Source organism: Vombatus ursinus, unplaced genomic scaffold, assembly GCF_900497805.2.
Source record: "Vombatus ursinus unplaced genomic scaffold, bare-nosed wombat genome assembly UNPS02010193.1, whole genome shotgun sequence".
NCBI lineage: Eukaryota > Metazoa > Chordata > Mammalia > Diprotodontia > Vombatidae > Vombatus > Vombatus ursinus.
In genome coordinates this window covers 2263473-2287847 of record NW_020949971.1, presented here as the reverse complement: position 1 = coordinate 2287847, position 24375 = coordinate 2263473, and positions in this window count along the sequence as shown.

Sequence of the window (24375 nt, the reverse complement as noted above, 5' to 3'; positions counted from 1 at the left end):
TTGGCAGGATTGAGTAGCCTCCTTCCTTGGGCCAGCCCCACTTCTGCCTCCCTCTGGCAGCTTCAACAAGCATCTTTTGGATTCTTCTGGGATCATGGTGTTCCTTGATTCACAGCCAGGCAGTGTCACTGGAGAATACTGATGTACAAAAAAGGGAGCTTTCGTGTGTATGTCAGGGAAAGCTCAGGCCCTGGAAGAGCCTTGGATGTCCAGAGCACACGGCCAACCCAAACCCAGATTAATCTACGCTACATGTAAGTTCAAAAAGAAAAAAGGGAAAAGTCCAGGTGGTAAAAGCACCAGGTGGGAGTTACAAACACAGTCAAACGGCATAGTTTCTCAGTAAATATCTCAGGATCGAAAGTGCCAACAGTGATATGAAAGCAGGTCATCAGATGGAGAAATGAAGTAAGCTCCAAGGTCACTCAGTACCTGAGAATAGTAATAAGAACCTACCTTTCTGTTGTTTTTTGAGGTCATCAAAGTTCACAACCACCACATGATGGTTATTATAATCTCCATTTTAGGGAGTGAAAGTTATTATAATCTCCATTTTACAGATGGGAAAACTGAGGCTTAAGGGGTTAGGTGACATGCCCAAGGTAACACAGCTGGAATCAAACCCCAGTCCTCTGCCTCCACATTCAGTGTCCTTCGCTCCACAACTGTCTTTAGGATATGGTCTTAGAAAAGACCTAAGAGAATGAGGTATGTTGAGCCACCCCTAAATGTGCTGCCAAGTCCAAACAGAGCCTTTTTACCGCCGGTAGCCCCACTGCAATGGCCCCAGAAGAGGCAGCATGGAACACTCCCAGCTCAGCCCTTCCACTAACTCAGTGGCCTTGGGTCAATCTCTCCACCTTTCTTCCAGGACTTGTGGTTTTCTCAGCATGACTCCCACTCACTCACAACATTGCCTCTGGATTCAAATTCTGACTGATGCTTCTTACAACTCATTTGGAAAGTAAGGGGCTTGGACTGGGTGGCCGTTTGGGCCTCTTCTAGCTTGAGGTCTGGGATCCCATGGGTGCTTTCCCTAAACCCTCCAGAAAAGACCCAGGAGATGTGGGAGCTGCTTCAAGAAAAGCCAGCATAGGAAAACACCAATTTACTTGTAAAATAAATAAATAACCTTACTTCACGCAGGAGCAACCAACAAACTGCTGGCCTTTGAAAAGGATCTTTGACTTTAAAAAAGGTTTCCCCACATAGTCCTTCCAACGGGAAGACCCGTAAGATTGGATGTACAAATGTGTGACTTATCCTCCCATCAGAAACACTGACAGAGTAAACTGGAAACCAGGAAAGAGGGGACCATCAAAAGAGGGCTGGCCCATCCTGGGGCTCTGAAGGGACCTCGGTGTCTTCTTTCAGACGCTGTCTGGGCATCATAGTCTTGGAAGACATTGGGGTCTGTAAGATCCCCAAGGGCATGGATTCTGCTCTAGGCTAAGAGCCCAGCACTTTGCATACAGTAGGTACCTAATTAACACTTAGTATTTGGCAAAACAAACCAAGACAAAGGTTACTTTCTGCCCCCAAGTTCTGGACCCCTACCAGGAACACAGCTTTCAGAGGCAGGCAGCAAGCCCATTGGGCAAGCAGCTTGAATCTCATCACAGGTACCAGGTGCCATATGTGCGTATCTCCGCACCCTGGCTGCCAAAACAAGAGCCCAGGATGTGAAGTCGGAGCACCTGAGCCCAAATGGCTACTTGTTATCTATGGCACAGAGGAAAGAATTCTGGCTTTGGAGTCAGGGAACCTGGGTTCGAATTTCACCTACACTTTCTATGTCAACCTCTGTAAGTCATCACATCTTCTTCCAGACTCATATGAGTTCTCTATGCCTCAATTTCCCCATATGTAAAATAAAGGTTTTAAGGTCCCTTCCAGCAGTCAATCGGTTGATCTAGGACAATTCAATTTCTTATCTAACCCAATCAATCAATAAACATTCATTAACCGATTATGTGCCAGGCTCTGTATTAAGGGCTAAGAATACAAAAGGAGGCAAAGACAGTCTCTGCCTTCAAGGGGCTTTTTTTTTTTCTACTGGGAGGGAGTAGGATACAACATTTAATACAGCATTGTGCCAAGGTAAAGAGTTTAAGCATTCCCCAGGAGGCAGTAGGGAGCCATTCTGGAGCAAACCATCCATGAGGCCAGAGCATAGAAAGGATGACCGATCATTTAATCCATGACCAGCACAAACCATTTTCCATAAAGAGAAAAGAAACACCCAAACCCACTGAGGGGATGGGAAAATGCAAAATCTTGGGTGACTGGAAAACATACAAAAAAGTCGCCTTTCTTGAGGTAGACTGGGCAACTTTGAGCACTGTTTTCCCATAGCCAACCCCCCACCCAACGCACACATTTAACCACTAGCTTGTTTCTCTCCTAGCTGAAAGGAGCAAAAAGGGACAAAATCCTTCATTTCCCCAAAGCAGACGTATAGTCGAGTGCCAGCCTGATTCCAAAGACTGGCTGAGCCAAAGGGAAACACAGAGCTCCAAGGAGACATCCCTTAGGTGAGGGAGGCAAAGGAGGGAAACTTCAGGTCTTTTTGAGGGAATCCAACAGGAGAGGCTGCCATGGGCTGATCTCTGAAGCTGATCAGCCTCAAGCCACTCTGTGGAACAGGTAGGTGCCCAGACCCACAGAAATCCTGTTTCCTGTGAAGTTATTGTGCACCTCTGCTGATCTCTAATCATTACTGACTTCATTCAAGGAGGGGCAGGACAGAGACTGAGGGGAATCAGGGACCCAGCTCCAGCCTGACCAAAAGGTCCCACGAAGATTGCCTCCCCCCTAACCCCAACCTTGGCCAACTCTACCAAGTTGAGAACTGATATAGCCATTCTGGAGAGCAATTTGAAACTATGCCCAAAGAGCTATAAAATTGTGCATACCCTTTGACCCAGCAATAACCCTTCTGGGGCTGTATCCCAAAGAGATCATACAAATGGGAAATGCACCCACACGTACAAAAATATCTATAGCAGCTCTTTTTGTGGTGGCAAAGAACTGGAAACTGAGAGGATGACCATCCATTGGGGAATGACTGAACAAGTTGTGGTATATGAATGTAATGGAATACTATTGTGTTATAAGAAATGATGTGGACTTCAGAAAAACCTGGAAAGACTTGTATGAACTGGTAATGAGTGAAGTGAGCAGAACCAGGAGAACATTGTACACGGTAACAGCCACATTGCGCGATGACTAAATTTGACAGACTTAACCCTTCTCAGCAATGCAAGGATCTAAGACATCTCTAAAAGTCTCATGATGGAAAATGCTATCCACATCCAAAGAAAGAGCTATGGAGTCTGAATGCAGATGGAAGCAGACTATTTGCTCTCCTTTTCCTTTGATGTCTCGTTTTATTGCTTCTTTCTCATGGTCCCTCCCATTAATTCTAACTGTTCTTTACATCGTGACTAATGGGAAAATATGCTTAACATGAATGTATATGTACAGCCTATATCAGATTACACACCATCTTGGGGAGGAAGAGGAGGGGGAGAAAATTTAAAACTCAAAATCTTATGGAAGTGAAAGTTGAAAACTAAAAATAAATAAATTATTTTTTTTTAAAAAAAGATGCCTTCCACCAGCCAGAGGGGGAGGCTGGCAGGCCAGGGAGTGACCAGCTCTGCCTCCACTTATCTGACTTGAGAGCTGCAGCCCTTTGGTCTGAAGTCTGGGGACTTAATCCCAGGGATGATGATCCCCTCATCATTGGTTTGACACCTACAAGGCTAACATCCTGTAAGAACAAAGTGCCCTCAGTGCAAGGAGGCAGGGGAATGGGGACTGGTGGGGTCTTCTCGGGGCTCCAGGACAGAACCAGGAGCTGTAAGGTAAGAGGCTTCTAGAGCTGGAAAGGACCTCAGGGCCAGCCTCCTCATTTAGAGAGGAGCTAACCGAGACCAGGGGGACTAAGAGACTTGCCTAGGGTTATCTAGGGTTATTCAGCCCACAAACTTTAAAATGGGGAGACTGAGACCCATGGAGTAGAAGGAAGGCATTGCCTTACTGCTAGGGTTCAAATCTTCATCTCATTAGCTTCTGGAAAAGTACAAAAGGCCGTGGGGGAGGATGAGTGTACAGTGCAGTGAAGAACTCTGACCTGATCCCTTGAACTCTTGGCTCCCAACAGATGAGGTCCATTGTGATATCATTGACACAGGGAACTCCCAGGTGAGGAGACTCCCTCTACCAATGCAGGCTGGCACCTTCTCTGCACTCGGGGGTGAAGTGCCGGCCAGGGTCACATAGTCAGAGGTGGGGCTTGAACCCAGGGCTTTCTGGCTCCCAGGTTAGCCACACCTTGTCTATGCTTCACAGCCCCTCAGAGTGGAAAGGGCTTTGAACACAATCACACTTTGATGAAAGTTCTCTCTGCTAGCAGGGCTCCCACCCAGCCTCATTTCAAGCCTTCTGTGGGTAGGGCTCTCACTACCGTCAATGCCACCCCCTCAAGGCAGCCCATTCCACCTCGAGGGAGTCCTTGTTTTCTTTCTTGGAGCCCAATCTACTTCTTTGTAGCTTCCACCCTCTTGTCATCCTGCCTAGCTCTGCCTCCAGAGTTTAGCAAAGGTTCAAGCCTTGTCCCCTCCATGACAGAGCTCAGGTCTTCCGGGGCCCCAAGTTCAGCCACTCACTCAGTTGTTTCAGTTGTGTCTGATTCTTCGTGAACCCATATGGGGCTTTCTTGGCAAAGATACTGGGGTGGTTTGCCATTTTCATCTCCAGCTCATTTTACAGATGAGGAAACTGACGCAGAGAGTTAAGTGACAGGGTCACACAGCTAGTCTGAGGCCATATTTGAACTCAGGTCTTCCTGACTCCAGGCCCAGTGTTCTAACCACCACACCACCCAGCTGTTCTCCACTACTACATCAAGCCGCTAAATTAGATTGTGAGCTCCTTGCGGGCAGGGACTGTCTTTTGCCTTCTATGAGGATATGTCATACTTACCATAGTGCCCGGCATACAGGTGGGTCTGACCACAGCATGGCTAACAGAGCTGTGCCTAGGGAGGCTGGACCAGTCCCAGTCTTGGATGGGACAGTCACCTCTGTCTAGGGTGCCCCCCCCCCGCCCGAGTCCACTGGGGATGCTAAGATGGTGACGGTAAGGCTCCAAGAAGAGCAGGTTTGCAAAGGGTGGGGGGCAAACTCCAAATCCCTCCCGAGGCCAGGTACCTCTCCTTTCCTTAGTTCCATTCCTCATCCCTAGGCTTGCCTTCAGGCACCAGCCAGCCTCCAAACACAAGCTACAAAGGAAAACAACACGGTGGGGGGGGGGTGTGGATTTAATCACCGTAGAACTGTTTCAAAGCCCCAGTGGAGAGGAGGGTTAGGGGAAAAGGCAGCATCCACCTGGTCAGGAGATGCCAACAATCTCAAAGTCGTTCAGGCTGAGACAGAAGGATCAGAGCAACCCAGAGCTGGGAAGAGGCCTCCGGCCAGAGAGGAGCCTGGGCCCAGAGAGGGTAAGCAATTTTCTGAGAGACACACAGCTAGCTAGCCACTCAGCTGAAGAGCTGGGACTCCAAACCAAGGTGGGCGAATCAACGGTCAGGTGAGCTCGCTCCTCGGCCCAGAGATGCCTTCACGGATGAGTTTGTTCCCAAGGTTAGCTCAAGTGGCCAGGTCAGCTTCCAGGTGACTGTTTCTGCCAAGCACAGAAATCACCATACTTCCCTGTCCAAGCACACACACACACCTGACTTGCAGGCAGCCAGTTAGCACCATAGTGCCCAGAGCCAGTAAGACAGCAGTTCAAATCCAGTCTCACTTACTGGCTGAGTGGGCCTAAGCAAATCACTTCATGGCTGCCTGCCTCTGTTTCCTCAACTGTAAAATGGGGACCTACCTCCCAGGGTTGTCGTGAGGATTAACCGAGGCACACAGTAGGCATCTGTAAATGTTTCTCTCCTCTCTCACATCAAGTCGGAGGGACTCTGCTCGGCTTGCACCAAGCCTGGCTGGAAATACTAACGGTTTCTGATGGCTGGGGGTGGGGAGAAGGGAAGGTGGCATTTCTTGCTGACTGCTTCTCCAACCAGGACAGACCGGGAGGGACTGAAAGGATCCCTTCCAAAGTTTGGACATTTGCAGTGGGCAAGGACATGCATAGCTGAACTTTCTCATCTTTACCATTCGGCATCAAAGCGATGCTGAATTCCATCCCCCCCCCCCCCATTCAGATCCTGGATGCAGGATGCCAAAGCTGGGTGAGGACCTGTCAGGTCAAGTGCCTGGTATCCCATGAGCAACAATAACAAGTATTTGCAATCCCTTCCTGCTGTGTGTATGTCCAGGGTGAGCCTGGCACTCAGGCTAGAGCTTGAGAGAAGCAAAGATTGCATTAGACCCTTCAAAGAGGGCCCTAGGCTAGAAAGCAATGCCAATGAGTCCAAACCCCTCATTTAAAAGAGTAAAACAGATAAGACTCATCTTCCTGAGTTCAAATCCAGCTTCAGATACTTATTTGCTATGTGACCCCAGGGCAAGTCACTGCACCCTGTCTGCCTCACTTTCCTCATCTGTAAAATGAGCCGGAGAAGGAAATGGCAAACCACTCCAGGATCTCTGCTAAGAAAACCCCGAATGGGGCCATGAAGAGTCAGAATGATTGAACACGTCTGAAACAACTGAACAACTGACTTATCCAGGGACATGTGGCTAGTAAGGGTGACTTGAAAGCCAGGCCTTCCCGACTTCAGATCCAGAGCCCTCTCCTGTCACCTCTTCATGAAGCACAAAAGCCAGTGGGAGAGAAGAGAAAAGGGATCTGTAAAAGTCACAAGTCAGAGAAGGCCTTTCTTAAAAAGGGCATTTCTTAGGGAAGCCAGTACAACTAACCAATAGGTGAAAAGGGAATCGGGAGAGCAAATCCCCAAAGCAGGATAGGAGAAGCCCAGGGTGGGGGGAAAAGGCCTAGGGACAGAAAGCCCAGGACAGACCCTCAGAGTTCAACTGTCCCCCCCCAGCCAGTGGTCCCCTAAACTCCACTAAAAGGCCTTGTGGCAGGCCAACAACCACTCACAGCCAAGGCTGCCCATCCCAATTATGTCCAATTAGCTGTTAGGCAGGGTTTCGGAAATCTGCCCTTCTGTAACTCCTACCCATTGCCAGCCCTCAGTGTTTCCAGGCCCCAGTTCTCAGTGGTCCTGGCAGGACTCTGGCTGGAATCAAAGCACCAGCCCCCTCCCCCCTCCAGGTCTGTTCAGACTCTAAAGTTTGCCGATCTCCAGAGCCCTTTGCCATCCTGGGCATGTATTTGGGCAGTGATCTGAGGCAGATGGAGAAGAGGGAGCAAACTGGACAAGATCCCAGAGGACCCTGGCCCTGTTTTGTTTCTTGTTTTTTGTTTTTTTTTTCAAATTCTATCATCCCCACGACCAACCCCAAGCTTTGGTGGGTAAACAGTCGGTACTTAATCACTGTGTACAGTTAATCGCGCCTTGGGATCCCAAACAGGGATGGAGACAATTGCTCCACTTAAAGACATCCAGGCAACAACCGTGGCTGCCAAATGAACCATCCTATAGAGAGCCTGGGGAAGGGGATCTGTCCTTCTCCAAATGAGCCTCCTTTGCCCATGGGCTGTAAACATTCGGCTACCAGCGAGCAAAGTTCCCAATTCGGCATTCCCGGCTCCGCAGTTAGCGTCGCCTCCCTCTCTGCGCACCCCTGGAGGTTGGGGGGCAGAGGGGGGGTGTCTTTCGTTACTTACTGGCGGACAGGGTGCCAATAGAATGTAAGCTCACAGAGGGAAGAGACTGAGGAATTCTTGGTCCCTCCTATGCACCCAGCAGGTGCTTCATCACAGCTGGTTGGAACATCTAGGGAGTCTTGACGTTCATCTTTCAGACAAGGCAACTGAGGCCCCCCGAGGGGCAGTGACTGTGTGCAAGGAGTGAGCCGGGACTGAGCAGGGCTTGAACACAGGCGCTGGGCATTAGGGTTAGCGACTCTCGGCGGGAGAATTTGGCCTCCTCCTCCTCTTCCAGGGGGGGCCTTCTGGACCCCTTTCCCCCAAGATCAGGCCCTCCCGGCCAATCGGCGCTGTGCCCCGAGGGCACGGACCCCAGGCTGCCAGCTCCGGAGCAGAAGGGGCGCCCGCTGCCGCCTCCCCGCTCCCCAGCCTAGCCGAGCCCAAGTCTATATTTAACCACCGGCGCCCGGGAGCCGCGGGGACAGGGGCGGGGAGGGGAGGGAAGAGGAGAGACCGGGCACAGGCTCCAGGGCGCCCCCCTTCCTGGGGGAAGTGTGGCAGACCGTTCTCCCGCACACCCCTCAGCGGCTCGCGCTCACGGCCGTACGGCCCTACCGTCCCCCACCCCGAGCTCGACCCTCCTTCTCCCTAGTCCGGGCACACTCACCTAACTACCGTCCGCGCCGGGCAGCTCGCCGTCCCGGCCTCCCTGCCTGCCTGCCCGCCTGCCTGTCCGGCTGCCCCGGTCGGAAGCGCTGGAGGGAGAGCCGGAGAGAGGACCGACTGCCCGCCCGGCTGTCTGACTGGCAGTGCGGCCAGAGGGCTGGAGGGCTGGTGCTTAAGTGTGCGCGGCCTAGGCGCCGGCGTGGGCCTCCGGCCAGGGGGTGGGCGAAATCCAGGGAGCCGTGGGGGGGGGGGCGGTTGGGGGAGGGGTCGGGATGAACTCGCCATAGGCCGGGCCCGGAGACGACCCTGCCCTCGGCCCCACCCCCGTGTTTCCCTTGGCCCCTCCCCTGCTGCCCCTCCGCCAAGGAGAAAAAGCCACCCTCCCCAGACTTACCCCTCCTCCCCTCCCCCACCCGTCTATGAGGTTCCCTCCCACCCCCCACCCCCCACCCCCCAGTCCCTGCCGCCTCTTCCTCTACTTTAGTTTCATCAAGCGCTGGGGGGGTGAGGAGAGGGGTACAATAGCCCCTGTCCCCCTCAGCCTGGGGGATGAGGGGCGGGGTGTCCTCCCAGGATCCTGACCCATCTTAGAGATGCGCAGCGTTTCCCTGGGCTGGAGGTGGGGGATCCCCGAGAGCCCGAACTTGGCCTCTCTACGGGGCGTCTCTGGCAAACCTGGCGCAGCCTTGCAGAGCCCCAGCCCATGTCACCAAATACCCCCTCAGGCATCTCAGAGGGAGAGGCTCCGCCTGAAGGGCTGCTCTCTAGAGAAGGGAGCCCCCCCCCCCGGGCTGCGCCCCCCCCCTCCCCCCCTCCCCAAGACCGGGCTCCTTTCTTTCTGCCCCGGTGGGGCAGGCACTCTTGATGCCAGAAATGAGAGCTGGTCAGACATTCCGCTGCAGCCCGTGAACTCCCCGAGCCTGCCGCCGCCCCGACTCTCCCTACAACCTTGGGCTCTCCTCTTCTTGTCGAGCCTCACTTTGATCAAGCCCCAGAATCCCAGAATCAGGGAGTGACATGGGACGTCAGGGACCTTCCGGTTCAACCCCACCCAGAAAAGAATCCCACTACAGCGTAACTGCGCGAAGGGGCAACCAGGCTTCCCAAGGGAAGGAACCAGCCTCCTCCCCAGGCAGCCCAGGTCGCCTTCCCGGCAGCTCCAATGGTCAGGAAGCGTTCCCTGGCCTTTCGCCCCTTCCCGGCACTGCCCCTGCCTCCGTCCTCCAAGGCCAAACGGAGCACGACTAGCCTGAGTTTGCCCGGACAGCCCCTCACTCACGGGAGCCCCCACGGCCGGTCCCCCTTCCATCTCCCCTAGACCACGCCCCTCCAGGTCCTCGTGGGGTGTGGACTCAAGGCCCTTCACCCTCGTGGTTACCATCCTTTGGACACCCTCCACTATTCAGGCTTCCTGAGCCGTGGCACCCAGACGTGAAGGCATCCCTCCAGGTGAGGGCTGAGCAGAACAGACCACAGCGGCAGCCTTGTCTCCCTCGCCTGGAGGGCGTGGCCCCGCTTCCCGCAGCCCAGATTTCCTGGGCTTTTTGGGTTGCCTCCTTATACTGCTGACCCTTGAGCGTGCAATCCACTCAGACCCCCGGATCTTTTTCAGACACCCCGCTGACTAACCAGGCCTCCCCGACCCCGTACAGGCAATCTTTTTTTAACCCAGGGGTATGATTTTTTACATTGATCCCAGCTAGCCAACCCTTTTCTTCCAGAGTTCTGTTATTATATAGGACTCAAGCCCAGAGCAGGGTGCTGGGAATTTGCTGGACCTCTAGGGAGAGGCGACCTGGAAGCAAGGATTCAATGGCTGTGGGTCAAATTGGGGAGGACAGACAGAAAGTAAACTGCTCATGGGAGGAGCAGCTTCAGCTTTTAGGGTACAGCTTTGGGCTTTGGGGCAGAGCTTCAGCCTTTTGGAGGTACAGCTTCATCCTTTGGGGCACAGCTTCAACCTTGGGGGTACAGCTTTGGTCTTTGGGATACAGCTCCAGGCTTTAGGGTACAGCTTCAACCTTTTGGAGGTACAGTTTCATCCTTGGGGGTATAGATTCAGCCTTTGGGGCACAGCTCCAGGCTTTGGGGTACAGTTTTGGTCTTTGGGGGTACAGATTCCACCTTTGGGGCACAGACTGGGACTTGGTCACTTCTTGGAGCCAATCAGCAGCCTTGCAAGTCAGAATGGAAATAGGTGCCCCCATCCCTCTCAGTTTGACCCCATAGGACTAAGTGAGGTTTCTGCTTGCAATCTTTCTGCACCACCTCCTCTTTCCTTTGCCTCATTCATCTCTGGGGCAGGGACAGACAGCTCACCTGCCAAGCACTGAGCAATGTGTATAAGGAACTCCTTGATCTCTGAGGCCGATTGTAAGCTGAAAGGGCTGGTCTTGCTTTGGACCACCTCGCTGAACGGAGCTCCCTGCAGTTGCTGCTCTAGAATTCACTCTGACTGACTGCCTGCTCACAGGGTACTTCAGTGCTTACCGCAATTTTGCTTTGCTTTCCAAAACTTTGGAGAAAATCATTCCCTGTTCCCACAAATTAGGATTTCCTTCTTAATGCTGTGCCTGCCAGACTACTGAGCCCGTCATTCCTCCTTTGCAGGATGAGGAGACAGAATGTCCACGTGCCCTCTGCCCAGATCTACAGACCCTCGCCCCTGGTGAGGAGCAGTCAGGTTTGGCTGCCACAGTCAATGGCTCTATCTTATGGCCATCCCTCCTTACAGCACTTTATGCAGATCCCTTCGAAGCCCAAGGGTACTTTTTGTGGCTGTGGACATCCCTCACATAAACTCCTTTGTCGCCCAGATTTTCAGGATGTGAAAACACTATTCTAGAACTCAGAAGACTTGAATTTCGGGCCCAGTTCCTTGTAGCCATGAGACCTTGAAGACACTGTCCTTCTCATACCTCAAAGTTGTCTCTCTTGCTCCGCATTTCACAGGGAGATCCAATTCATTTCATCGAGCACTAATTAGGTGACTCCTAGGGGCCAGGAGTGTTAAGTGCTGATGTGTGGATGTGCAGATACAAGGGTAAGTGAAACTCTGCCCTCTGGGCCTTACACTCTACACCAAGACTCCCACCAAGGGGTGGAGATGGTGGTCAGTTTGGAAAGGCAGCCAGGGGACACATTGTAGCTTCCAGGCCAGGGCAGTGATATATTTCATAGAGGGAGCATTGAGGAACTGAGCTTGGGTCTCCTCCAAGCCCTCTATGAATTTGAGGCCCGTAATCTCCATCCTCTGGCACTGATCTCTGGGCTGGGGCAACTTGAAAATATATACCCCACGGCACTGCCAAGAAGAGTTCTGTCCATTGAAATCACGCAGATGTTTAGCCCAGAGGGAGCTCCATGTGTATTGACCACATCTTTATGAAATATAGACTGATTGTGACTTTGATATGAGGAATAAGGTGGCATGTGGAAGGATGGGTGTTAGACAATGGAAAAGGTGACAAAGACCGGGTGGTGGCTGACTTTAGAAGATTGTAGCCACAATGCTAACTAACCACTTGCTGGTCATTTGCATCCCACACTAGGGGAAACAACTGGGAATTCAACAGGCCCCAGTCCATTCATACCTCCTCCTCCTCCTAGGCAGGCCTCACCCACCCATGACTCGCCATCTCTTCCAGTCCTCTGAAGGCCGCCTGGGGCCTTGGAGTCTTTCGTGGGATCAGTGGGACTGCTTCTCTCTAGCTTGGGTGGCAGGAACATCTGGGGATCAAGGCACTCTGGAAACAGCCCAGTATTTCACCAAAATCCTATTGCTTAAAGGACCAGTGATTTCCTCAAACAACGGGAGTCCCCTTTACCAAGCCAACTCATTCTGTCTCTGAGATAGTCAAGTCTTAGAGAGGACTTTCCCCAGGGAGGGAGAGGTTGTGACTTGCCCAAGGTCATAGGATCTTAGGACCAGAAAGAGCCGAAAGAGACCTTCGGGGTCATGTGACCCGCCCCCCTCCCCAGATCAAGGCTACCTGTGAGAGTATCCTTGGCTTTCCTTCCCTCTCTCACCAATTTCAAGATGAAAACGTGGCCACTTCCCCATCACTCCCATCACTTTTCAGATAGTGACCAGTTCCTCCTTGCCTGTGGGAACACTCCAAAGAGAACACCACTTCTGTTTAAGCCTCTTCTTGATTTTCCTCCCAAACACTCAGGACTGCTTCCCCCTCCCCACTCTGCTTCTTGTATCTCCTCCCCTGAGTATATCTTTATCTCCTCTGGCTGTACCCTTGTTTCTTCGCCTGACATCCAGAGCCATGCATATATCCATTGTGTCTCCCCTACCAAGTCTCGCCTTAGATACTTAGGAGGTCGGGCTTGACTCTGTGCCAGGAACTCGGGTTCACCCGGTTCATGGCCCGTCTTTCATGCATTTCTGTTGAGCCATGGCCTTGAATGTTGGCCACTTCCTCAGGTTTTGTCTCTGGTGAACTTCTGGCAATCTGCACTGCAGCCTTCTCTCTACGATGAGTTAGCTCCTCACGAGGGTATTTAGCTTGGTGTGTCTAAGGTAGCAGTTTCTGGTTCACCTCTCCTCTCTTTTCAGTTTAAAAACCTTTTAATTGTTACTCATTCCTTTTAAAACCATGTTTAATACTAACGTTGTTCAGTCGTGACCCCATTTGGTATCTTCTTGGCAAAGATACTGGAGTGGTTTGCCATTTCCTTCTCCAGCTCATTTGACAAAGGAGGAAACGGAGGCAAACAGGATGAAGTAACTTGCCCAAGGTTACATAGCTAGTAAGTATCTGAGGTCAGAATTGAACTCAGGTCTTCCTGACTCCAGGCTCAGCAGCACTTTATCCTCTGTGATCAATTAACCCCCTCCAACACACCCCCTTAAACTTCAGGACAGCCAGCCCAAGTTTGAAGTACCTGAGATCTGGACCTCACACAGGTCTTTAGGATAAATACTTAGGGGCTTAATGGATGTTTATTGTTGAAAGGGCATTACCTACCTTCTTTTGCCTGGTCCCTGAGGGTGTAACAGTGGGAAAACAGTGGTGGAAATTACAAAGAGGTAAATTTAGTCTTGAGGGCTGGCGATTTTTCCTACCTACAAAACGCCAAAGTAGGCTGAGCCAGCTGCAGAGAGAGGTATGGCTCCCCCGACCTGGAGGCTTCGGGCTGTATGACCACTTGCTGACTAGGTCACAGTGGCCCTTTCTCTTCAGATCCAAGTTGACTACATGGCCCTGAGGTCTCTTGTCCTCTAAAATTGGAGATTCTAGGTGCTGTTTTTTGAGGTTTTCCTTTCCAGACAGCAAGATGACACTCTGTGCTTCTATAACTAACAAACATTTGACTAAAGAAAGTACTCGTTTTCCCAGAGAAAAGAACTGTTAGTTTGAGGAAGACTGTCCCATTGCTAAAAGCCCCCTCGTTGGGTTCTGTATATGCTTAGGTAAGAGTATTGTTCTTCATTCTGCATCTGCCTTGGTCCCAGGCTTTGGGGTCATGGGAGTCATTGAAATATCCTTTCTCCACTCATGACTATCTTTCAGTGGCAATGATTTAGGAATCCAGAGCCTACAGAAAGACCAAGAGAAGCTGGATATATCTACCCACATGGTGCTTGCCTGTGTGTGTGTGTGTGTGTGTGTGAGAGCTGTGTAAGCAAACGGGGCAGGACCTTACCTGTGCTCACACGTGCAGGATTCCATAACTTCCTCCAAAGCCCTGGAGGTGCTTTAAACCAAATCTACCTATCCCAGATGCAAACCATGGATGAACCAAGAACCCCAGAGGGGGATGATTCACTCTTAGCAGCAGCTTCAAACGTTATAATCTCATTCCATATAAACAGTCTGGGGGTTTGGGCCTTGCCAGGTAGTTTTACCAGACTTCCCTGTTCCCAAACTCCCAACAGCTACTGTTCAAACCTTGGAGTCGCCTTGGGTTCTTTCCCCACTCATCTTTCCTTCCTCATTTCCGTCAGGGGCAGCTCAACCTCCCAGTCCCCCAGACAGTAATTCTCCATTACAGTTCTGCCATCTCTGGTCTGGATCCCCTCCTCTCCCCGGCTGCAGCCTCCATCCTAGCCCAGGCCCCCATCACCTCTCATTTGGACCATGGTGATTCCTCTTCCTTCCTGGTCTCCTTGCATCCCATCTCTCTTCTCCCCAGTCTATCCTCCAAATAGCTGCCTAACTGACATTCTGAAAGCTCAGGTCCCCTCAAGTCTCTCCTCTCCTCTAGAAGCTTGTGTGATGGCTTCCTATCACCTCTAGAATCAGATCCAAAGGGCATTTAAAGCCTTTTGCTACCTGGCTCTAGCCTGTCTTCTAGGCTGGTTACTTTCCCCTTCCCTTTCTCCAGCACTCTGCACCCTGGACCAACTGGTCTTCTTACTGTCTGTCATCTATTGCCCCCAGATCTTTGTCCGAGCTGTCTTCAATGCCAGGAATGCTCTCCCTCCAGGAACCCTTAACTCCCTTCAAAGCTCAGCCCAAGTCCCATCTCTCCAATTTGATTCCCCCTTCTTAGTTCCCCCCAATTTCCAGCCAAAATCACTGTATTTATTTTGTAGATAACTTGTATGTAATCTTGAGGCCAGAGATGTTTCCTTACCTCTACTTGTATCCTTTGCACCTAGTCCAGTGCCTGGGACAGAGTATTCACTTAATAAATGTTTGTTGATGGACTACTTGGTTGATTCCCTTTCCTTGGCTCCTCACAGATGAAGGCTGGTAAAGTGGGAGACTGCCTTAGAATCCCCTTTCTAACGCTAGTTGTGTGGCCATGAGTAGATTCACATCCCATCTCTGAACCACTTTTTCATCACCTGTAAAATGGAGATGCAAAGTGTTTGTCCGACCACATTCCCAGGAACGATGTCTTGGGGAGGAAGGTGGCTTTAGGGAAGTCATGGAGTGGTGTGGCAGGACTCACAAAGAAAAGTCTGGTTTTGGAGAGTTGAGAAGGCCCCTGGGACCTCTGCCCTGGTCAGACCACACCTGGAGTCAGTGTTGGGTTCAAGTCTGGGGGCCACATTTTAGGAAGGACCTTGACAGCTTGCAGTAAAGTTCAGAGGAGGAAGGCCAAGAGGGCAGAGGGCCTTGACCCACATCATACGAGGATAAGTTGAAGGAATAGAGGGGCTTGAGAGCTGTCTTTAAGTATGTGAAAGGCTATCACAAGGAGAAACCAACTCAGGAAGCACTTATTAAGCACCTACTATGTTCTAGGCACTGTGCTAAGTGCTGAGGATACAAAGAAAAGTAAAAGACAGTCCCTGCCCTCAGTCTAATGGGAGAAATAACATGTGACCAAGGATGTACAAGCAAGCGACATACAGAAGTGGGAAGTAATCAACATGTGGAAGGCGCGAGGGCTGCAGAGGGGCATTTAACTGGAACTTGAGGGAGGCCAGGAGCTGGGGAGTTCCCTCACTGGCACTGGGGGCAGATCAGGCAGCCAATGACCAGGACTTGTCAGGTCCTTGCTGGGGGCTCCTTCCTAAATCTAGGCTCTGATCTTCTTCACAACCAGGCTAGAAAGAAGAATGTGCCCTTGCACATCCTTGTCCAAACCCCCTTGGGATCTGGACTATTGGTGGACAGGCCTCATCTCTCCTCTCAGATTGCCAGGACCATGCCCTACCTCCCTTTGAGGTTCAGGGCTCCACCGGCATTCATCTCACTTCATATATCTCAGGTTTAATTGTTCAATTTAAGCCCATTAGGGGATCAGAGAGAGCCAATGGAATGACATTGGGCTTCATCCAACCACACCCCTTCTTGAGCTGTCTGCTGGGCCATTTCCTGTGGCCAAGGCTGGGTCTAATGCCTCCACCATTGTCCCCAGCCTGAACTACCTGCCTCTGAATTCTCTTCTATTCGGTTTCTCCTGAGGAGGGGATTAGACTGCCTGGAAGATGCTTTATGCAGTATTCCAAACCCTTAGCTCACATGGACCAGTTCAGCAGCCTCCCCACTAACTACTAACTGCACAATCAGGCAGTCAAAAAACATTTATTAAGTGCCTTCTGTGTTCCAAGCACTGAGTGAAGCCATTATGAATGACAGAGCAGTAAGCGGAAATCAGAGAAATTCTAGAGATTAGAATCTATCAAAGAATACACAATTCCAGTAAGAGCTCTTCACCTCAGAGTAACATAAGATCTCAGTCCAAACCAGGAGAGAGAAAGAAGGTTCTTTCTTCAGGGAGGGTCCCTCTCTGCAGTCTCAAGAGCGGGCAAGCAGGGAAGGTCCAGGATCATCATGAGACTAGCCCCTCTATCAGTCTGTTGAGGGTGCTAAGGGCTCCAACCTGTTGGCCCCTCATCTGGATCTCTGGATCACCTCCCTGGAGGCTCTTTCCAAGTTTCTCCAAGTGTGTCAGTAACCAACTCAACTGAGTTCTTTATACAAGCACTCAGTTGTCTCAACATTCTCTCGGCCAGTCAGGAGTCATGCTTCCCTCCATATATGCAACATGCAGAACAGAAATGATTTTTCAGGGAACCACTCAGAGTGTTCCTTAAGCTTTAGAGGAAGGATTTGAACCCAGAACTGGCTCGGGAGCCAGTGCACTTTCCAGTTTACCAGCTTTGACCCTCCTGACCACACTGTGGGGAAGGTACTTCCTGTCTCATTCTTTTTTTTTTTTTTTTAAACAGATGAGGAAAAGTCTGTGGCCATGTAACCAATGTCACAGGCAGGATTTGGACCAGTTTTCTCCTGATTCCAAGTTATTTAAAGTAAGGTAATAATGACAGTCTGGGTTGCTTAGAACTCGAGAAACTTGGATTCCAATCCTGCCTGTGATGCTTACTAGCTTCGTGATCCTAGGCCAGTGCCTTCGTCTCTTTGAGCCTCAATTTCTTCATCTGTAAAATGGAGATAATACCTGTAGCATCTTCCTCACAGGTTGTAGAGGGACTCCCAATAGAGAGTCTAGGAAATTTTTTTTGCCAGTCTCACAGAGCATTGAAGATGTGACTCCCATCAAAAGACTATTGATATATTTCCTGCAAAAGTCACATAGATGAGGGCCCTCCATTGATAGCAGGAAATATTTTCTAGTGTCTGACTCTCGGGGCTTTTAGGAGAGCCAAGGGAATTTCAAGGGACTTTTGTGGCTGAATATTTTCCACACTCTATGCACTCACACCTACCAAACATCGACCAGCTCCCAGTAAATGAGAAGTGTTCCTTCAAAAGAGCTTTCCCTTGGCTACCCAGCAGGGATGAGCTGACACTTATTCATTCGCACACACGCCCAGGCGATTTGAGCTACTGTGACCCTCCAAACATGGAAATGCTTCATCAGATTCTTGCTGGCAGAGGCTTCTGAGTCACACATCCACTGAGCTTCCAAGGGAAGCTTCCTAACTCTGCCAACAATCAGAGAAGAGGGGCAGCAGAGATCCAGAGAGAACAGTAGAGGAAAGTGGGACTGGATTTCAAGACACAACACCTGGATTCGGGTGCTGGCGCTGCCACCAGCTAGCCAAGGGACCTTGGGCAAGGCACTTCCTGTCTGGGGCCTCAGTTTCCCTTGCTGTGAGATTCCTGGATTGGATTAAATGACCTTTACAATCCCTTCCAGGTCTGATGCTCTCCAGCTCCAGGCTAGAAAGCAGGGTTGGACACCGTCCAGTTCTAGTGATGCGTATTTCTTTAGTGGGTTCCCATTGTCTCTCAGTGAGGAGGGAGGGAGTACAGGAGGATTAGCTCCATTTTACAAGTGAGGAAACTGAGTCTCAGAGAAGTGAAGGAACCTGCTTAAGATCTCACAGTCTTTAAGTGGGGGAGTTAATGCCAGAACCCAGGGCTTCCTGCAGCAAACCCGGTGTGCCTTCTCCTGCCTAGCACCAGGTCTTGTTCCTCCCCGAGGGGCTCTGACCAGCGGGCTCCCCACTCACAGCGGCAGCAGCAGCAGCAGCAGCAGCAGCTGCAACATGATAATGTCCATGGCACAGCCTCCAAGATCTTCGCTTTAGGCCACTCAGCAATCTCCCTTCCTCTTCTATTCGGGATCTCTGGTTGTCTATAGGGGCATTTCTAGATAGATAGCCTGGCACCTCTTGAAACAAAAATTCTAAAACATTTCATCAACTTAACCCAGAAATTAGCCTCTCACTGTCTCTCTGTCTCTATCTTTCTCTCTTTCTCTGCCTCTGCCTCTGTCTCTCTCTCTCTGTCTTTCTGTCTCTCTGTCTCTTTCTCTGACTCTCTCTCTCTTTCTCTGCCTCTCTCTCTCTCTCTCTCTCTCTCTCTGTCTCTCTCTCTCTTTAATTCCCAAGTCTTAGCACAGTGCTTGGTCCATAGTAAACAATAAGCTCTTTTTTAAGCAATTCATTCATTCTTTCCCCGATTTCACCCATTCTTTACTCAGCTAGGACTCAAAGCTGCTATCTAGTAGTACATAAGCTTTCGAGCTGGAAGGGTCATTCATTCAGCCTGGTTATGGAGTCCAGTTCCTGCTGCTTCTACCATGTCTGCTTGCATGAAGTCACACCTCAGGGCAATTGTATGAGTTTCCAGGGACTTTGGAGACTTACTTGCCCCTTTGAATTCTTCCAGAGCCCTAGAGAAAGGGGACGCCAGGACCTTCCTTGTCCCAAAAAGCTATCCCCATCACAACATGGAAGTCGTCTTGTCCTGATACGTCCAAGTCTGGTGGAGGCAATCAGATTGAACTCAGTGAGCACTTATTAACTGCCTACTATGTTCCATGCACTGTGTAGGTGCTAAAGATGCAATAATAAAAACAGAACATTCCCTGACCTCAGAGACTGCTCAAATGATGGGGGGAAAGGAGGGGAGGGGGGGAGGGGACATTCACTGAGAATTTTCTTCATGTTCAAACTCCTGAAATAGAAAGATGTGGCACGCAGGGCAAATGGAACCAAGTCTCAATGGGCATTCTGCCCCAGAGAAATGAGATGGTTTTGTGAGGTGTCCGGTGATTAACCATGTGACTTTCCATAACAGGCACTAGACTTTTTGGGTTTCACTTTCTTCATCTGTGAAGTGGGGGTGATACAACATGACTAATGTGGAAATATGTTTACGTGGTCACACATGCATAACCCATGTCAGACTGCTTGCTGTCTTGGGGAGGAGGGAAGCAAGGGAGGGAGGGAGAAAAAAAATTGAAACTCAAAATCTTAAAAAAAAATGAATGTTGAAAACTATCTTTACATGTAATTGGGAAAAAAATAAAATACTATTTACAAAAAAATAAATAGGGGTAATAAAAGATTCCCCAGCACACGGGCAGTAGAAAAGTAGGAAGAGTTTTCAAAAGTGAAATTACAAACTACAAATGAACATGTGAAAGCAGGCTTTCAAATCATTAAGAGAAATGCAGACCTTGCTAAGTTCAAGGTTTCACCTCTCGCCAAGCAAATCAGCAAAGGTGACAAAAAATGCAACTGATGTTGGAGGAGTGGGGAAGGACAGGCACACTGACACCCCGATGGTGAAGCTACGAATCGCTCTCACCATTCATAACACTGTGAGTGTAACCCCACTCTCACCGCAGGGAGGCTACACAGTTTCCTGAAGGAAAGCCTTGTGACGCTGCATTCATGCTGGGTACTTGGAGCAGATGTGACCTGTAATTGGCCAAGAGACCTCTGATTCTGTGTTGCTGTGTATACCTTACATGGAGGGAAGAGAAGAAATGAGGGAGAGAGAGAGACAGAGACAGAGAAAAGAGAGGAGAGAGAGAGAGAAAGAGAGAGGGAAGAGAGACAGAAAGAGACACACAGAAACACACGCAGAGATAGAGACAGAGAGAGAAAAAGAGAGATGGAGAGACAGAGAGACAGACAGAGAGAGGATAAGAGAGAGAGGCAGGCAAGAGAGAAGGAATAAATTCTGAATAGCAAATGGCAGATCGCTCTGGAGCCACATACTTGTGGGGAAAACTCAGCTTCCAAAGTGTGCTTTTGCTCCCAGCACCTATACAGCAAAACTGCTTAGAATGGATTTTTGTCTCCTTTATTGAGCTGAGAGTTGACCTCACTCCTGAGTTAGTCTCAGCCTTATGCGGTACCATTGGCTAGATCTCACAAGCAGCTTGGAGCACACACACACACACACACACACACACACACTCACACGCACATGCACACACTCACCACACAGTATCAGAGGACTGCTCTTCAGGAAACCCAACTGGTTGGTAGGAGTGGAGTTATACAAGGAAAGGGTCACACTCTGACTCTGGGATCCTACTTATATTATGTATTATAAACCAACGATAGAAACACCTTTGTTTCTAGGACCAACATACCCATCCATCAAAAGAGCATTTTACGCCCTTACTCTGCGCCAGACCCTGTGCTGTGGGAGGAACAACATCCCCCTGAATGCTGTGATTTTAGCCAAAGTCTGTCAGTAACATTTATCAGTATTCAGTCCTTCCAACCCTGAGGGAGAGCTAAATGGGCAAAGTTTTCCCTGCTGCTGGTTCAAGCAATGCCCACTGACATTTTAAAGTAGAGAAGAAAAGGCTCACATTCCACAGCTAAATAAGACAAAGTACAAAGTTTAGCGGTTTTTAATTTGCTTAAAAAGAACCATAGTAACATCAACATCAGAACACCCTGGAGAATTCTCATTCCCTCTAAGGATCTCCCTTCCAATCAGGCCAAAGGCGAGCCAAAGTACCCCTCAATCAGAATGAACTAGTCGCCATGCCACTTTTAGTTGGACCCACAACCAAGACAAATTAGCTCTCTGATTACTGTGGTTTCTGGGAATCAGGATCCCCCCCTGAATTTCCATTCAAGGAAAACAGATTAGGTTTTCGATTCAGGTGTGATGAAGGATTCTAGATCACAGACTTCTTCTCCTTTTTTCTCAATAATTTACAAGACAACCAAGACTCCAGTGGATGTGGTTCCAGAGGCACACAGGGGTGTACATAGGCAGCAGTGGACCCTGTCCTCAAGGAGCTTACATTCTAATTGGGGAGATAGCATGTACATACATGAAAACATAGAGACTACATAAAACAGGGGTATGGAGGGGAGGGCATTAGCACCTGGTGGGGAGGGTGAAATCAGGAAAGGCTCTATGTAGAAGGGGACACTTGAGGGGAGTCTGGAAGGAAACCCAGGATTCCATGAGTGAGAAGGGAGGAGAGAAAGCATTCCAGGCACGGGGAACAGCCAGTGCAAAGAAATGGGGAGGGGAGATAGAGTGTCATGTGGAAGGAATAGCAAGTAAGCCAATCCGGGTCTAACACAAGTACAAGCAGGGGAGGCAGGCAAGAAGAGGCCAGGTTTTGGAGAGCTTTGAAAGACCGCTGAGTTCATATACGTAGCCATTCACTTTGTAGCAACAAAAAAGGCTGAAAAATCTATGGTACGTAAGTGCAGCCGAATACTGCTCAGTAAGACAAAAGGTATGTGAAGATCTTGGAGAAACATGGGAAAATTTGTCCGGGCCGGTGGAGAGCAAGATGGCGTCCTCGCTGGCCTCCCTTTCCAGCAACGGCTTCACTTTCACTCACTTCCTCGGGTTCGGGGGTGGAGGGGAGGGACTCAGAATCCTCCCTGCTCCCCAGTGCCACTTCCAGGTTCTCTCCCTCCCTCCATCACGCGGTAGCCTCTCCTCCTTTGAAGTTCTATCAATCCACATCTTTCACCCAGTCGAAGTCCCCATAGCTGTCGTGCAGAGACCTCTAGGTCACTCCACTTCCTTCCTCTGAGTTCGGTACCTGGCTCATGACTTTTCTCTCTTCTCTCTGCCCTCACACCAGCGGATTTCAAGCCAGCCTTGGATTCCTCCCACCCTCCGCTGCTTTTTCTCCTACTTACATACTGCTGAATGAAACTGTGCAGACTGGCTACCAATTTAGTGTGTGTAACCTCAACTGGACCGTCGCGGCTGCCAGGCAATTCTTTTACACCTTCCCAGTTAAGCCACTCGCCCGCTCACCCCACCGGCTTTTCCAAATCCTTTCATCCTTCTTCCAGCCTCCCGCGTCTTTTCTCCCTTGCACCCTCTCAGCGGAGAACTTTGTCTCACATGTTGCGGAAAAAAGAGGCTATTCATCGCAAGTTCCCTCTTTCTCCCTCTTCCTTGTCTCGTGTGATTCATTCTCTCCTCCTTCGCCTCCATCTCTCATGAAGCAGCGGCCCTTCTGGCCGAGGCAAACCTCTCTACACGCACAAACGGTCCCACTACATCTCCTTTTCTTCAGTGGATGGCTCCCTTTCTCATTTCCACTCTCTTACTTTCAATCTCTCCCTCTGTACTAGCTGCTCTCCCGTTGCATACAAACACCCCCCATCCTCCAAACAGCCACACTTGAGCCTTCCATCCCTGCTAACTATGGTCCCACATCCCTCCTCCTCGAGAAGGCCGTCAACAATGCGGGCCTCCCCTCCCTTTCCTCCTGTTCTCTTCTTAATGTTGGAGGCCCTATTTAGTGCCTGCAACTTGCCAGGGTCTAGGGCTCCCACGGCCAAATGAAACAGCCCCTGCCCTGTCATCCAGGGAGATGACATACAAAATATAGGAAATGGGACTCAGGACTGACCAGTAATTTCCTTGCACACAGACACTGAATATAGGTTTTGATAAGTGAGGGTGAGCTAACCCACCTCCCTGAGTGGGGAGTAGCTCAGCTCAGCCAGTGGGGTACTAGGAGATGAATGCTTTGGCTCTGGCCACTGAGGGACCAGAGAGGCTTTGATATCTGCCCAGTGGAGGGAGTGCCCAAACCAAGGAAATCAGAGCAAGTCTACCAATGGCATACATAGCAAGACAACTTGGGGCCCCTGGGGTCTGTGTCCCAGGAAAATCTCTTGGCAACCAGAGCTCAGGAATGTCTCCTCCAGAGGCCAGGCTGCGGTGGGAATTGTTTGTGCAATAAGCAGTGAATCAACAAGCATTTGTGAAGACCCTACTATGTGCCAGGCACTGTGAATGCAAAGACAAAGAACAAAACAGTCCCTCCTTTCCAGGAGCACCAAGCACCTAGAGAAAGATGGGCACAAATACAATAGGAACGAATACGAATCTACGCAAAGTCATCATCCGGAAAGTGTTGTTTGGGAGGGAGGCCACCGCAGGAGGGATGCATCCCCAAAGGCTGCAGCCTGAGCTGAGTCTTCAGCCAAAGGCAGCACTCTAGGAGGTACAGGTGAAAAGGAAGTGACTCCCCGACATGCCTGACAGTCAGGGCAAACGCATAGCGATGGGAAATTGTGCCACGTGTGAGGAACGGTAAGGAGAGCAGAGTAGGGTATACTAAGCCTGGGGAGTTAGGAAGGGGTCTACTCTGAAAGGCTGTAGAAGCCAAACAGAGGATTTTCTATTTGATCCCAGAGGTGATAGGGAGCCACTGGAATTTATTGAGAAGGCCAGGGGTGATGGATGCAGATCCATACTGTGGGAAGATGAATTTCACAACTGAGTGGAGAAAAGATTAAGGTCAGGAAACCAAGAGCAGAAAATTGCAATAGTGCAGCTAGGGAGGGGCTGGGCCTTGTGGACTTGGTAACTGCTGGGATTTGGAGGGTGAGAGATAGTGAGGGGGTGAGGAAGACACTCGTAGGGGTGGGACGGGGGAGGGCGGAGATTACTCGACAATAAAAAGGAAGTTTGGAAGAGGGGAAAGTTTGAGGGAAAGATAATGAGTTCAGTTTTGGACATGTTTAGCGTAAGATGCCAATAGGATGTCCAATTGGAGATGTCCAATAGGCAGTTGGAAATATCAGCCCGTAAGTCAGGAGAGAGGATAAATAGATTTGAGAATCATTTGCATAGAGATGATAATTGAATCTTTGGGAGCTGCCGAGTTCACTAAGTGAAATAGTATAGAGGAAGAAGAAAAGATGGCCCAGTGCAGAGCCATGGGGGATGCTCATGGTTAGCAGGCACAACCAGGGTGACGATCCAGCAAAGGGGCCAGAGAAGGAGCAGTCAGTTAGGGAGGAGCAGAATCAGGAGAAAGCGATGTCCCTAAAACCTAGAGAGATTA